General features: G+C 39.7%; 1 protein-coding gene across 8 annotated transcripts in view; it reads right to left on the bottom strand.

Moving 5' to 3' along the window:
* Positions 1–15662, bottom strand: part of EBF1 (EBF transcription factor 1) — a 384911-nt gene that overhangs the window by 172543 nt on the left and 196706 nt on the right. The window lies entirely within an intron of this gene.

Below are 15662 nucleotides of genomic sequence, written 5' to 3'. Positions count from 1 at the left end.
AGTTAATATTCATTTGAATCTTGCAGAGATTAGTATTCATCTTTTTCACCCGTCTCTTATTTACACATACTCAATAATATCCATGTGGTTAGAGAAAACACTACTGCCTTCGTACAGGCAATTTTAGCGTAATCCACTTGCTTAATTACAACCTAAAACTTCTCAGACTTTTCCTAGTTCCTTTGCACAAGACCTCTGGATTTATGACACTTTCCATGTGACTGTGCATTTTCCTCTGGGTTACAGCAAAGAGGTCCTTAGAACTCTAGGATCTTAGTACAGGAAAGAATTTTAGATGTCATCTGGTCCAAGTCCTTCACTTGGCAAATGAGAAAAGTTTACAAATTAGTTGAAACGATAGGACCAATAACAATATAAGATATAATGATATCAAAAACAATACTAATCAGTAACAACTTCAAATATTTATAGAGAGTTTGCAACAAAGGCAGACATGGTGCTTGCAGACTTTGTCTCCCCTGGTTCTCCCCAGTACCTCTAGAGGTCGGTCCTATTATTGTCCCCATATAAAGATGAGGGAATCGAGGCTTGGGGAGGTTAAGAGTATCTCGGTCCCATGACCCTTCCCACCTGCCTCAGGCTTTGGGAAGACATATCAGAATTCTGTCCTTAAGCCTCAGCTACTAAACACTTTTATGGTATGGAGTCATTGATTTTTACCGGAGACTTCCTAAATGTGAGACACACTGAGGTTTTCCATTTTACTGTGGCTGTTTGGTGGGACATCCGAGGGCAAAGCAAAAACAAAACAAAACAAAACAAAACAAAAAACAGAAGCTCCTACAACTTACACAAGAACATCAAAAAGAACAACACATTCCATAAAATGTTTGGCATTCCCCTATTATTCAGATTTTAAAGTTCTGAGCCGCTGCCCTATTGGGTGCACACCTCATGCTAGATCGAGGCTTGAAAATACCTTGAGACTCTATATAGCCCAAGGCAACAAACTGAGACACCACCTATCAGAGCAGCCAATGGGCAGGCTAGTCTTGTGTTTTGTGTACGCTTCTTTTGGCTTTATTAATATAAAGGAAAATTTAAAAAATAATATGACCCCCACCCCACCTCCATCCACCCCACCCATGCCCAGCTCTGGATTTCAATATCAGAATGATGACACACACAGGTCCTTTTATTCTAGTGCGCTATGCTGGTATAACAGATTATCCTGTTTGCTATTTTCTTTTAAGTGCTCACTCCAAAATATGCATGACTTTAGACCACAAGGTCAGAGAAATACTGTTATGTTGTAAGAGTGTAAGGACCTGAGTAAATGAATTGGCTTTTGGCATGTGTTTCTTTCAGATGTCTCCCTCTGCACCTCCTTTTCCCACTGTGCCCAGATTTCAGAGCTTCGTCCCTGTAGTTCCAAACCTAAGCATGAGAAGGTGCTCAGAAAAGAAAATCCAAGCCACAATAAAAACCACTCTCCGGACACTTGCCTCCTTTCTTCGTGTAGACCCTAGGGAGCTGGAGTGTCATTTATTATTTACACGCAACTGAATGGGTTAATCTTTTCTTTTCCTTATTTTGACAACCATGTTTATCTTTTGAAAAGGCTAGCAGAGGCTCAGTGTGGCACTGGAGTGCTAACTGCTAACACATGGGCTGTGCTACGTCTCGGCAAAAATTTCTTTCATACTTGTACAGGCACCCCGGCCAAGATCAACACCATGAGTTTGATTTTCTTCATCATGAATTGACAGCTTATTTATCTCCATGGAAGAACTTTTTAAGCCCTTTAGTCATCTAGGCAACTTAGGAGGCATTCAGCTGACTGTTCAAAAATATTATTATAGCTTCATAAGAAATAGAGACTAAATTATTTCATTCCTGTTAAGGCCATTCTCCCTTTAAAGAGACATTTTGGTGACCCTGAGCTACGAGAATAACCAAATACTATAAATGCACGTGCAAGCACCCCCTTTTCAGTTGGTATTCTATTCTGAAAAACGTTTTAGACCTGATAGATGCTGATGGTACAAAGTTTTGTGAAGATGTACACTTTCCATGGATTCTCTTTCCAATAATGCTTAGGAAACCTCATCAGAATAATTGGGGAAGAAATCATTTCCGTTTGCCATATCTTGGTATAGAAATAATAGGCTTCTGCTGCCTGTGAAACCAGCAAGAAATAGAATGCAAAATGCCAGCTCTTGAGTCACAATGGAAAAGAACATAACCCCATGTGACTGCTGTATGGAACTGAAACCAAGTGCTACTCCGTCAGGCTTTGCCTTCCAGAGGGAGGCTGCGGCTGTTCCTGGGAGAAGTTTAAACGCATTTACAAGCAGACAACGACCCAGAAATACCAACAAATTGGGTATGCAAATGCAGAATCCAAAAACTATTTCCACTGGTAATAAATCACCAGCAGTTCTGCAACTAACAGCAGTGAGAATACTGAGTTGCTATGGCATGGGACAGATCTGTATTTATAACTGTCAGGGGAGAAAAAAAAAAAAGAAAACACCAACCTGTAAATAGGTATGAGAAATTGGCATGGGGAGAGGAACAGGAGAAACAGCAAAGTGTAGATGGATAGATGGGAGTGATTTCTGACTTCAGAGGCTTCCAAGTCAAAGCTGGTACCTCACTTCTTTGGGAGAATATCATCAACTATGACACTGGTTTCAGGTGTTAGGGATTCCACATAATAGTGGCAACAATAGAAAATACTGATTCCTTGCTGTGGGCCAGGTGACCTGCTAGATGCTTTATCTCGTTCAATCCCCTCATCTCATTTCATCCCCGTAGCAACTCCATGATATAGGCATCTACTATTACTTCCTTCACATTTCAAGGAGGAAACTACAGCCCAGACAAGTCAAGTAATTTGCCCAAGATCACATCTTTCTACTACTAGCTAGCCTAAATTTCTTCACAAATTCCTGAGTTCCAATAAATGGAAGATATTAGAGTCCCATCATTCCAAATTTGAAATAAGACTCCCAGGTTTTTTTCTGTCCAATCTGTGTCCCATCAGTCACTCTTTCCTGGATCCTCTCATCCGCTCTGCCTTATTATTATCATATAGGTCCCTTCTGTTGCTGAATGTTTAGAGTATAAGTGCTTGGAGTGGGATGGTTGGTCTGTACAGTATGAAACTGAGGACTTAAATGTTATCAATGATGACAGTGGTGAACAGATAAGCTGGAGGTACCTTTTGTGGCAAAATACGATTCACTTGTACACAGCATTTGTAAGCACATGCGCTCAAGGGAGAGAATACACATATCAAGGTGAGCTTGACAAAGAAGCTGTCCCGAGAGAGAGGGAAGTTCAAGTGGAAAAGCTCTTGTGTATTTCTACCTGAATGTTAATGAATGAGAGAAAAGAAAGGCCCAGAGCAAATATTACAGAGCAGCAAAGGAAGAAGCTGTGCAGAAAAGAACATCATGTGGAAGGCAAGATGGAGAAAAAATCTGTTTCAAAAGTTGTAGGAAGTTTATTAGTGAAGAGAGAGGAAACAGAGAGGAGGATACTCTAGCACTCAAGTAGCCCCAGTTCTATAATGTGGAGTGAATATAAATAATTCCTATGGTCTCAGCAGGATTGTGAAAAACTTGAGAGTAGAGGCCAGGCCATGTGCTCCTTTCCTCTTCCTCCTGAAGCAGACTTTCTGGAACATTAGGGCAGGGAGGCCAGTTAGAGATTACCCAATACTATCACCTCATTTTACACACAAGAAGCTGAAAGCGTAGAGAAGTTAAATGACTGGTCCAAAATCACACAACTAATTGGTGTATAAGGCCCAGTCACTACATGAAACCAAGGTCCGTTGACTTCTTTGCCCTGCACACTTTTCAAACTGCCCAGGTGCCTCTTTCAGGGGGGCTGTCAATAAATATTCACAAAGCACCATTAAAGTCCCCGCTCTCTGAGAGAGAAAAAAGAGGGCTGGGCTGTCCACATTCAGAGCTCAAGCATGCACAGGTCTTCCACCATGCTGTCCTCATCATCCAAACCTTGCTCAACAGGCCTGCAAACGAAAGAAGCTGCAGTTCTAGAAAAATGGGTAAGGAGACTATGAAAGCTCAAAGTTAATGATTTTTAAATGAGGAGGGTTAGTTGGAAGCGTGGAGGAAAAAAACGTTTGACGGATTTATTATCAGTCTGGCCATAAAGATTATTAGGTAAGACACGCTGTATATATACACACTTGTATGTTCCCACACTTGTATGCCCGGCGCTCTATTAACATATGTACATATTTGTTCAACAGAATCCTTCAAAGTCCTCTCCCTTAGAGTCATTTTCAGACATTTCTCAAACATGATGCAGATCAAAATGCAATATACTAAGTCAGGTAATGTCCCTAGCATCAAATTAAAATAGCTAACCGGCCAACAGATGGCAGCTAAAGCAAATCACTTGCCGATTTAAATAAGAACAGCGTTCAGTTCAGTTGCGCACATTTCTCCAGACAGAAGTTGACTGGCTAAATGAAATCAACTTCAGAGCCCAGTTGTTTGTAGTATGAAGGGGAAATCACAAAAAACAAAAATGCCTCCTTTGTTCCTGGAACCTGGGGTGATTCACAAGCATGGACATCCCCAGGTCTTTTGATTTTAAATCACTAAGGTGGAAATGTCATTCACCCAGGAGGTTATTGATTAAAATAAAGAACAGGAATGTCTTCTGCATGAGGCTCACTTCGGCAGGCCATGTTACATCATTTAGATACTGAAAGGAAAGAAGAAGCAGGAAACAAACGGCAGAGAGAGGAAGGTTCAGAACAGTCACAGACCGGGAATAAATAACACAAAGAAGCTTTCTGGCCTGAGGATAGAGGCAGAGGTTGGCATTATTTTACATTAGAAACACTTCGTATTCAAAACGGTAATTGATAGCAGTGAAGTGTTGGGGAAAAGAGCCACTTGCGTTCAGGCAGGCTGCCCTGCCAATCAAACTCAACCTTTCTTTGAATGAATAAAAGCTTCATTGCCCTATTATGCTGATACAGTCAGACAGGACTAAAGTAGCCTGTTTGTCAAGTTTATGTGCACTGCCCCAAGCTACTTAGATTCTGATGCTTAAATAATTCCTCCCAAATCAGCGATGATTTTGGATACAGTTCTCTTTTTTAGCAACGGCGAAATAAATTTTACCCTGGAGTTGCCGGTGACTGGCCCCAGATGGGGGAGGGGCTACATTTCTCCCTTTTTTTAATACAAGGAGGGCATTTGGCTGTCTTTTGTTTAGGCGCTGAAGTGTTCTGCACACAGTCTGTGTGTGCTGCGGGCTGTCTGAAGCCTGCAGACATTTGCCAGATTCTGTATTCCCAGCTCTACAGGAAGTCACTAGAGAGACGTCTCCCCACTGCCTCTCTTGTCATCAGGGATTTGGGGTAAATAGCACCAAACCTTGCCTGCTACTAAGTGATCAATGAAAACCGAAGGGCCTGGGGGGATTTTCTGCTTCCTAAATCCCAATCTTTCTCTGCCTCCAGCAGCACATCAATGCTTTCTTTGGGCACGGGAAGGACTGGAAGGGTACACAGCACCACCCCCCCCCCCCACCAGCAATGCCAGGATCCTTGAGCAGGGTTTGTAGACTTTGAGAGTTTCAGAAGCTCGAGGGGGCTGAAAATGAACCTGTCCCCTCTGCCTTCAGAGCCTTACGTGCCTTTGACTTGCCGGTTGCTTCTGCTTAAAAATGCATGTGACAAAACTGCTTTGTATTTGCAAAGAAGGAGTCCTGGGTAACAATGAACATGCAATTGGGCTGGAAATAGATTTATCAGGCTTCAAGGATTATTGTTTGCTGAGAGATGGTACACACATTACTATTTCACAGTTCAGCTATGACATTATTAACCTACTGTGCAAGGATTTTATTGCCAGATTGGTCCATTTATCAAAAATAAGAGAAACTCAAAACCCCATAAGGAAGTTAACATTTCAGGCAGGCTTGGCTTTCACTTAATGCCATTAATCTATCTATTTACACAAGAGCAAGAAATGTTCATTTAGTAACGTCTCTCCTTTTGGTATAAAAGCTGCATGACGGCACTGGATGCAAGCATGTGAATGTCATGCTCATTGTCACAGGAAAAATGAGTGTTTTCTCCTTAAAATGAGTTTGAGTCCCCAGGGCCTGCCACATATACTGGGTTGCCATGTGCTGGAAGCTTGGTTCTCAACCAGCAAAAAAAGGACTAAGTTCAAGTATTGAAACATTTAAATGCCCAAGGTAGAAAGAGAGGTGTGGAAGGAGGTGGACACTCCTAATCATTTTTTGACAATACGCAAGATAAAAATACATAAAGTTTCTTGAAGGAAAAAAAAATGTTATCCAACCTTATCACAACAATGAGCCCTTATAATAAAAAAGGACACAAAAGTGATGGCAAACAACTCAATAATTCATAGAGATGCCATTGATTTTAGACCACAAAGATAGTGGTCTTTTGACATATCTTCTCCAATAGGAGGCTTCAATAACACAAGGATATTCATGGAGCAATACACACAGTCGTGTTACACATCATAGAGTACCCAGCACTATATGTCCACCGCGAGATGTCACATAGCCCTGCTAGTCATGCATGAATCTGCATGATGGTGTTAGAAATGTGCTTATCTGCAGGTAAAGACACAGACCTTGAAAAAAAAAAAGAGGGAGCAAAATGACTCTTGTCCCATTTCTCAATCTTTCGTTTATTTCTTCATTCTTTTTGTTTTATTATTTATTTATGGAAGAGAAGACAATTTCCAAGCCCATAAAATACCTGCAACCACTAACATTTGTCCAATCAATCTTTGGTCTTCATTTTATATATATATATATAATGTTGGAAAAAGTGAAGGGAGGCCATTGGGAGAAAGAGACACTCGCTTTTGGTATGTTTATATGTATGTGTGTATACATGTATATATGTACATATATGTATACACACACATTTCAAGAATGTCACTTTTAAAAAAGAATGTCTCTTGTGTCAGCTTCCCTTCACTTTGTAATGTACATACATGTATATACACACACTTCTATCAGTAAAAATAAACACATATCCAGGCTACATGAATAGCTAATAAAACATTCAGCAAGTACTCCTGAGCCCCTCGATAGGAGACACTGTGCTCCATTGAGTGGTAAGTATTCCATAAAGAGTAGCCTTGACTCAGTACCAGGAACTGTGCAGAGTGCCTAACAAACATTACTGTCTTCAATCCTCAGAACAACCCCAAAAGTGTAGTTAGCCCTATTTTAGGAACAGGGAGGCTGAGGCTCAGGCTGGTTAGCAGCTTGCTTGAGCCACATAGCTGATAAGCGGCAGATCCTGGTTCTGCCTGCCTCTACAGCCTGTGCCCTCCCTCTCCTGCTGCTAATCACCTCCCTCTGGCACACCCAAGGAGCCAGGGAGGATACTAGGATAAAGAAGTAGCCCCTGCCCTGGAAGAGCTCACAGTCTAGCAGAAAAGTCACATACACAATTAGCTAACAAGGCAGAAACAAGTATCCTATCAGCAGGGTGGAAAGTTAGGGGCCACATGGCAAACTCAGCACTGACGTGGGAGAAAAGCCAGGAGGTCTTCCTAGAGGTTGTGGACTCTAATGTGCATGCTTGTGCGCATGTGCACACACACATACACACACATACCGTCTTTCCTCTAAGACAAACCTGCCACAACAGGTACATAAATGTCCTGCACCTTTGAAAGTTTCTGGCACAACATGGTCATTTGTTAATGTTTTCTCCTCCGAATGCTTAAGTCACTGCTCTAGTATTTTCGGGGGCTTCTTTTGGTTTATGGAACAGAAGAGCTCCATTAATACTAAACCAAATCGGATCCATTATCATGAGTCATCTCAACAAAATACTGTTAGTGAGGTGATATCTTTTGGGCCTGATCAAGCTGGCTGGCTTGTGGTATTGTTGGTTCTGCAATAAGTTAATAATATACATGCTCCAGGAATGTTGTGAGGGGGAGAAAGGGTACATGCAATGATCATTACCATATTATCTGAGGTCTACTGAGCATCTGCTATGGGCTGGCCACTCAGCTAGCACTTTGCTCACCTCTGCTCATCAAATCCTCATAACTTGTGCGTGGGGAACATACTGGCTCCTTTACAGACAAGGCAACAAAGTCTACAAAATCTGGGCAAGTCACCTATCTGTCACTCTACTGAGTGGCTGAAATGAGATTCAAACCCAGGTCTGCCAAGCTCCAGAGTCTATGTTCTTAATCATTATTCTCTGCCAGGATGTTCTATGTCTTTTTTAGATTTCTCTTTCTAGCGTGTTACCAAAAAATGTGATTGAATCTAGTGGGTCTACTATGCAAAGTACCTATGAAAGCACATCACTTGTGTCCTCCCCATGACTTCCCAGCCCCCATTCCAAGTGCAGTTTGAAGGAGGTTGCTCTAAGGCAGGAGGAAGAAAGGAAACAGGCCTAGGAAGCTGGCCTTGCTGGCAACGCTCAGTGTGAATGGGAAGGTGTGCTGCTGCCTGCGCCCAATTCTCCTGTCCTAATCCTTAAAAAACACCCAGCAGTGACTGCCTTCCAGATTACCTACAAGGATATAGCTGTTATCTATGGAGCCTGTTCAAAGAAGAGTCATAATTTGAGGCATTTCTGTCATCAGCATGTCACACTGGAAAAGCAGTATGGACCAGCGGCTAAACCACAAATTTCAGAAACCCAACTGACATGCGTTGCATTGGCATATCAGGGGCTGGTCTGAAGCCAGACGCTCTGTGTCTTCCAGCAATACTCATCAATAACTGACAAATTCCATGCTATTTCTGAAGAATAACATTCCAAGTTAGATGGATGGGCATTTGCTTTGCATTGGTGCATTTGAGTCCAAAGGATCCACAAACATATTACTATACAAAAGCACTTTTGTAAGGATTTGGGGATAAAGGACAGTGTTCACCACGGGGAGCTCCAATACCAGAGGCTATGTCTCTCTTCGACTGATTTAAAGTAAATAATGTTTCTGTTTCTCTTTCAAAGTAGACAAGATTTTATCCTGGCCCAATACCTATGTAAGATGGTGCTATGTAACTACTAAGAGATCAATATTCAAGCAAAGGTATAGCCACTTTAGGAAAATGAAAATTTGTTTTAATTGCAAAACACGGACAGGATGGAATATTCTCTTTACAAAAGAAAACTTTACATTTCAGAAGGGGACACCAAAGATACAGAAACCTAGATTTTTCAAAGATTCCAATGTCAGATATTCAGCCTCTTTCTGGCACACAGGCTGGCAAAAAACAAGTTGGTACTTAATAAACTTTTTTTTAATGACTGAGCAAATAAATGGCTTCTGTTCTGTTCTCCTCGTAACTTTTTTTAAACTTATCAGCCCACAAAGTCCCCATTTTTACTTGAAAAATATAGTCAAGAAAACTAACAGGTACGTAGATGTCTGCTGAGTGGTAACAATCAAGCCAAAGATACATCTTTTTTTTAATTAATAAGGTTCAAAATCTTTGATCCTAAAAATAAGCTGCAAAATCTGTCATTGTTCGGTATCTCTGATTTTATTTTATTTTTTAAAGATTTTATTTATTCATGAGAGACACACAAAGAGAGACAGAGACATAGGCAGAGGGAGAAGCGGGCTTCCTGCAGGTAGCCCAACGTGGGACTCGATCCCAGGACCCTGGGATCATGACATAAGCCAAAGGCAGACACTCAACCACTGAGCCACCCAGTCATCCTTATATCTCTGATCTTAAAAATAAGTGTCACTTTATATATAGCTTCTTCAGAAAGTCATTATACCAATTGAAGTATACCTGCACTATTGCTGTGAGGTTCCCTGAGTCTAGAATGAGTGAGCTTTAGTCAAAGTTCATCTCGGAAATACCCAGTTTATCAGAAGTGATTTTAACCTAATTTTCACATATAATACCTTTGATCATTGTCCTTACAAATGCTTACAGACAACTATTAAGAAACACCTGTGCAGAGAAAGGTTGGGGCGCACCTCTGTGGCTCAGTCCGTTAAGTGACCAACTCTTGATTTCAGCTCAGGTCATAATCTCAAGGGTGAGATCTGAGCCCTGAGTCCAGCTTTGCACTCAACAGGGAATCTGCCTGAGACTCCCTCCCTCTCCCCCTCTCTGCCCTTTCCCCGCTCCTTCAGGCTTGTGTGTTCTCTCTCTCCCTCTCAAATAAATAAATAAATCTTTTAAAAAAAGGAAAAACGAGAAAAGAAAAAAAAACCTGTGGGGAGTTACCATTTTGAATGACCACTCTCATGGGTAGATACTACCTTCATCTTCAACCAGCTCCTGTGTGGTTGGAAGCCCCCTTCATACTCCTCTATTTGTTTTCACTCGAACTTGGTATTCTAGAATTGGTTTTCACTCCATTTTGTATCACCCAATAGGATTCACTTCAGTGGGAGACTGGGTAATGAAACAATACATTTAAAGCATCTCATATTTGTGATTCAAAAGGAAAGAAAAGTTTTAACCTTGAGCTCTAAAAAACTTTGCCAACAGATTTCTAGGGTCCGAGGTGAAGAATAATTTCTGTTTTGCTTCAATATGAATTGCAAAATTCAAATGATTACCCCACTGCTGGGCTCTCTGTTTCCAGAGAGAAATGAGGGAAAAGGTTGGTTTCTCTGGTTAAATCTCTAAATTGGACTCCATGGAGTCATGCTGGCAGGTGAGGGCTCTCCAGGAGTTACATCCTTTCGTCATCAAAACCTTACAAATGATTTATTTAATTGGGAAAGAGAACCACAGAAAGGCAACATATATCAACGGCTACTACTTCTGAATTCTTTTTCCATTTTTCCCTGTTGGTGAAGGAGTAAGAGGCTCTTAAAAATTCATTTTTTCTTCTTGTGTATGTGTGTGCTCATTGCGTATGTAGAGTGTGGAATCAATGTCTGGGTTAAAATAAAAATATCAGGGTATTGACTATGGCTAGTATGTATTATGGCTAATAAAATATAACTGGGCCAAATTGTTCTCAGAGAAAGTTGTGTACATTCCTAAGGGGCAAGAATATGAACCAAGTCTGTAGTCAAAAGTCCAATAAGTCTACACAACTGCAGACAGTTTCACACCCAGAATGCTAAATGTGTTCAGTGAGTTAGCAGAAAACATTTTCTATGACTCTACCTTTTCAATTTGAAATTCATACCTTTACCAGATCCCAATAAAAATTGACAAATTATATTTAAAGACCATAGAACTAGTACTGATATATTTTGAATAGAAGGGAAAGTGTGCAGTTGGAAAATGAATTAACCAAAAGGGTTTGATTGCTGTCTCTAAATAAATTTGCTTCTGTATATTTGTGCTAATATCCCACCATCTCTGCCAGAATGAAATTCTCCTCAAGCTACACCCCCGGGATATTCACCACCTATGGACCTAAGATTCTCTTCCTCCTTCTTTCTCTCCACCTTCCCACCAGATTTTCCTCCTTATGCCTCTCCCACAATAGATGTGCTCTTCTCCTAACCAAAACAAGGAGAATTTTCTTTTATTTCTCCCACCGATTCATTGAATAACTATTCTCCTTTCCTGCCTTCATCTTACCAATGTCTTTAGTCATCAAATTCCCACCAAATGTATTAGTGTTTTTCTCTGAGTGTACCTTACTGAGAAAGATCTGTTCACATCATTACCAAAACTATCCTGATTTCCCGTAAGTACAAACCTCGCCTTTTAGAAAGTGACCAGCATTCCATAATGCTAATTCAAACAGCTAATGCAATATATCTGGCTCATGGATGGCAGTCAATAAATACTTGCTGACCAGCCACTCAGATCTAAATCAAAAGATGGGAAAAACTATTTGCAAGTAGAATGTGGCTAGGAAGGAAGGACTCTAAAATATTCTGCTAAAGACAGTATTTAAGCTTAGCTTTTCAGTTGGAACAGCTGAAGAGATTCATATTGTCATTCTATTTTGATTTCTTGAGGTTAAAATTTTAAGGTAAATTTGTTAAACTTCTAGCAATTTCTCTACTGCCTAATGTTGTATATGGGATGGGCGTGGGGGAGGATCCCTCAAAGATGTTGGCAAAGATGAGTAAAAAGCCTGAGAATAAATGCATCCAAGGCAATTATGATACTGAGCCAAAAGAATAAAATTTTAAATTCTGCTATCCCTAATTCATCAGTGAAACTTGACAACCAAAGATTCCTAGAATTTAGAGCTGAAAGGCTTCATCAATTATTTGCTCAAACAATTCCCATTTTGCAGATTCGAGACCCAGAGGGATTAAGGGAATTTGTGAAAAGACAGAATGAAGGACTGGCAGAACCAAGCAAAAAATCTAGATCTCTACTCACTTTTTCTCCTCTCCTCCTCCTGTAAATTGGATATAATATTGCTCTTCTAATCTACCAGGATGCCGTGAGAATGATAGGATAAAAAAATATATGTGCTAGATGCAAAAGAACTTCTTCACAAAGACTATCATAAGGGATAGAACAATATTGAATTTTTTTGTTATATTTATATGATTTTTAAATTGCATAATCTCTACTGTTCTGGCCACAAGGCCTTTATTCAATGTGGTAATTACGTGTTCCTACAAAGTAAGTCAAAGATCTCCATTTGCTCATTCATTTAAAAAGCTCTTCTTCCCAAACTTGACATGTAAGCAAATAGCCAACAGCTACTCCTACAAGCCTCTCAGAACCATGCAAACTTCTCAACAGGCCCCCATGAGTTTTTTATGTTTCTTTTTTAAGGACACAGACCCTTTTCCTGTCTAATTCACGGGACTCCTATAGCATTATCTTGCACACCTCTGTCATTTTTCCTTTCTCATTGTTACAAATGGAGACAAGAACTGTAAGCAGCATTACAGTAATTTCCTCCAGGTTACTGTATATTCAATACTTATATTTAAACTTTTCATTTTGTCTGCTGTCTTTGTTTTTGGTCCCTCCTCTCACTCCCACCACCCTGCTGCTAAACCTGGTATCAAATAGACGAGTTTTGTATTCTGGAGCTGGGAGTATGCCGTTTTCTCTTGACTTAGGGATGGATCTTTTAACATTTTTAAATAAAACTTAATAAGCTTTAATGGCATTAGTTCTGCCTTCCTTTTAGCCAAGTCTTCATGACATGATGTACTGCCACGCAGTCCCTGTGTTCTTTCTCTACATCCTGGGCTAATGTCTATCTCATTTTGGCATTAAAAGGGCCACTGTTAGGTTTCCTCCTCCTGCCTAAAATGTTAAGGACAAATAATAAAACACCTTGAATCTTGAGCACAAGACAGACTCTGTCTATTGAGGAAGCAAATTTTCCAAACAAACTAGTCTGTGAGTTTCTTTTTCAAGCTACTCTAAAGTTGGGGGGCATTATAGTTCATAATTTCCCATTGCACACACTAAGTGTTGGGTTCGGGTTTGTTTTTGTTTCAGTACAACAATAGCTTCTAATTTGGGGGACCGGAATGGCATTTTTGAAAACCCATGTCTCCCTCCCTCTTTCCAATGTTTTATTTTGGCTTTAAGACACCCTTCCTGTACTTTGCCAACTTCTGGATTTAGAAAACTCAGTACGATGGAAACTGATTTCAATAGAAACTGCATCTCTGTAACTGTGGGAAGGACCTCATCCTTCTCTTGAGGTAACAAAATTCTCTCCCCTTCTTACTGATATGTATGTGTATCTTTCCCCTGATGTTCACTTCTCTGCAAGCAAAAAATAAATCTCCCAAGCAGGACATCTCTGCATTTCATTGGAAATCAAAGCAGATCCAGTGTTAAAGCTTTGCCATTGTCAGAACCACCACTTCTCTAGGTCCGAACTTTGGGCTCATCATTATTTCTAGATATTTCCATCTTAGAGCCTGCTAACCAGTGTGTGTGTATGTGCCCATACACTTGTATGTGTTTGTATACATAGATATGTGGTCATACATGCATATGCACATATAAATATACTTTTGTATACTTCATACATACATCTGTATGTGTGTATGTTCATGTGTATGCCTGTGCACACTGTACACACAAACAGTAATTAGCTACTCTTGGCTTATTAAATTCTCCTTGGCAATACTTTGGATATTCAACTGTTTCTAACTCCACAGCTTTCCAATTCCTATGGACTAGGAATCTTTTTTGAGATTTCATTTTTCATTCTTCTCATCCCATTGAAACACAAATGAAGCAAAGGTCAATCAATACTGGCTATATATGTATATATATTTATAACTCATGCATATATATATAATATACTTATATATATAATATATACTTATTTATTTCCAGCTGGTTATTGTTCAGCCAAAAGCTCCCCTTGTCCTATGCATATAGTCAACATAGCCTATACTGATTTTATCCACATTCATTTATGTTGTGATTACACAACATACCAGGGAATATGATCTTATGAAAATCTTCCCTCTGATTTTATTCCTACACATACACATTTACAGTTATTCTGTAAGTTTCATAATCTGTTCAATAATATTTCCTCCTTTCACCGGCTAATGCAGCATGAATGATAAAATATTATTTTCCCATTTCACAGGTAAGAAGGATAAAAGGAAGTAGAAGGACCTACAAGCCACTTGGAACTTGGCCAGGGTCAGCATCTGTTTCTTTGGTGCATAAGCAAGCTCCAAAAATCCCTATTCTGATCAGACGTTATGATCTGACTTTTCCTTATAAGATGCTTTACAACAACAAAAAAATTGGTGCACTCAATTTCTATTCTTTATTATCTTTGATTTCAAGCCATAATGATTTTGCTTCCTCAACAATTTTTCCAAGGTCCCCTTTTACCTCGATTTTTTTTCTAACCCTTACTTTATACATAAGGTTATTCCTTTGGTTTTATTTCCACCAGCCTGACACTTTCCTTCTTTGCTGATCTTTTCTAAATAGTTTATGTCCCACAATATCTATTCTTCTCCCCCCACACACCATTCATTTTCATTACTCTTCCATGATTTGGCTATACCCATCATTTCTGAAATAGAGAATGCCTGAACTTCTTTGAAAATCCACATGTCAAAATGTAATAAAAATGTTTTCATTGCTACATTGTTTTAAGAGAAATGAATGGCCTGCTCGACCACCAATTCCAAATTTATATTCAATTTTAGGAATATATATTATTAAGCCTTTTTCTCTTTCCCTGGTTATAAAAGACTCGAGTCGACTCTGTGGTCTTGCATGGCTGGGATTAGGAGTTAAGGCATTCCTTATAAATCAGTGTAATCTTTACAACAGGACATTGCTATATTGAGAATTCCTCCCTGTATTGTGCATTTTCAATTATGTTACATGTTTCTACTTAGTAAGCCAGCTTAATTCTACGCTGTGTCACAATATTAGAACATGTCCAGGTTGGAAAAGGGAGCAATCTTACTTCTCTTGTAAGTTGTTTAGCCTTTGGCACTTATAAATCCCCCCAAAACACTGGGGAAATCCCTTTTCCTTGCTTTTAATATGTCTTTAGATTTATTACTTGAAGAATCTGCTCACTTAATCCTTTGCTGAGGCCAAGCCTGCCTCGTCAACATTCTAATAAAGGTTCGACAAAGAAAACAAAAATCACAAAATCAGGTGTTCAAAGAATGCTTCAGACTTAAAATGAATTTCCAAGTATATTCTCCACAAGAAAGACAAGAATAGGCAGGAGGCTTTAAATTACTCTGCATAAATCCAGCCCCATT

Source organism: Vulpes vulpes, chromosome 4 (assembly GCF_048418805.1).
Source record: "Vulpes vulpes isolate BD-2025 chromosome 4, VulVul3, whole genome shotgun sequence".
In the NCBI taxonomy this organism is placed as follows: domain Eukaryota; kingdom Metazoa; phylum Chordata; class Mammalia; order Carnivora; family Canidae; genus Vulpes; species Vulpes vulpes.
This window is presented reverse-complemented; position numbering and strand designations above follow the sequence as displayed.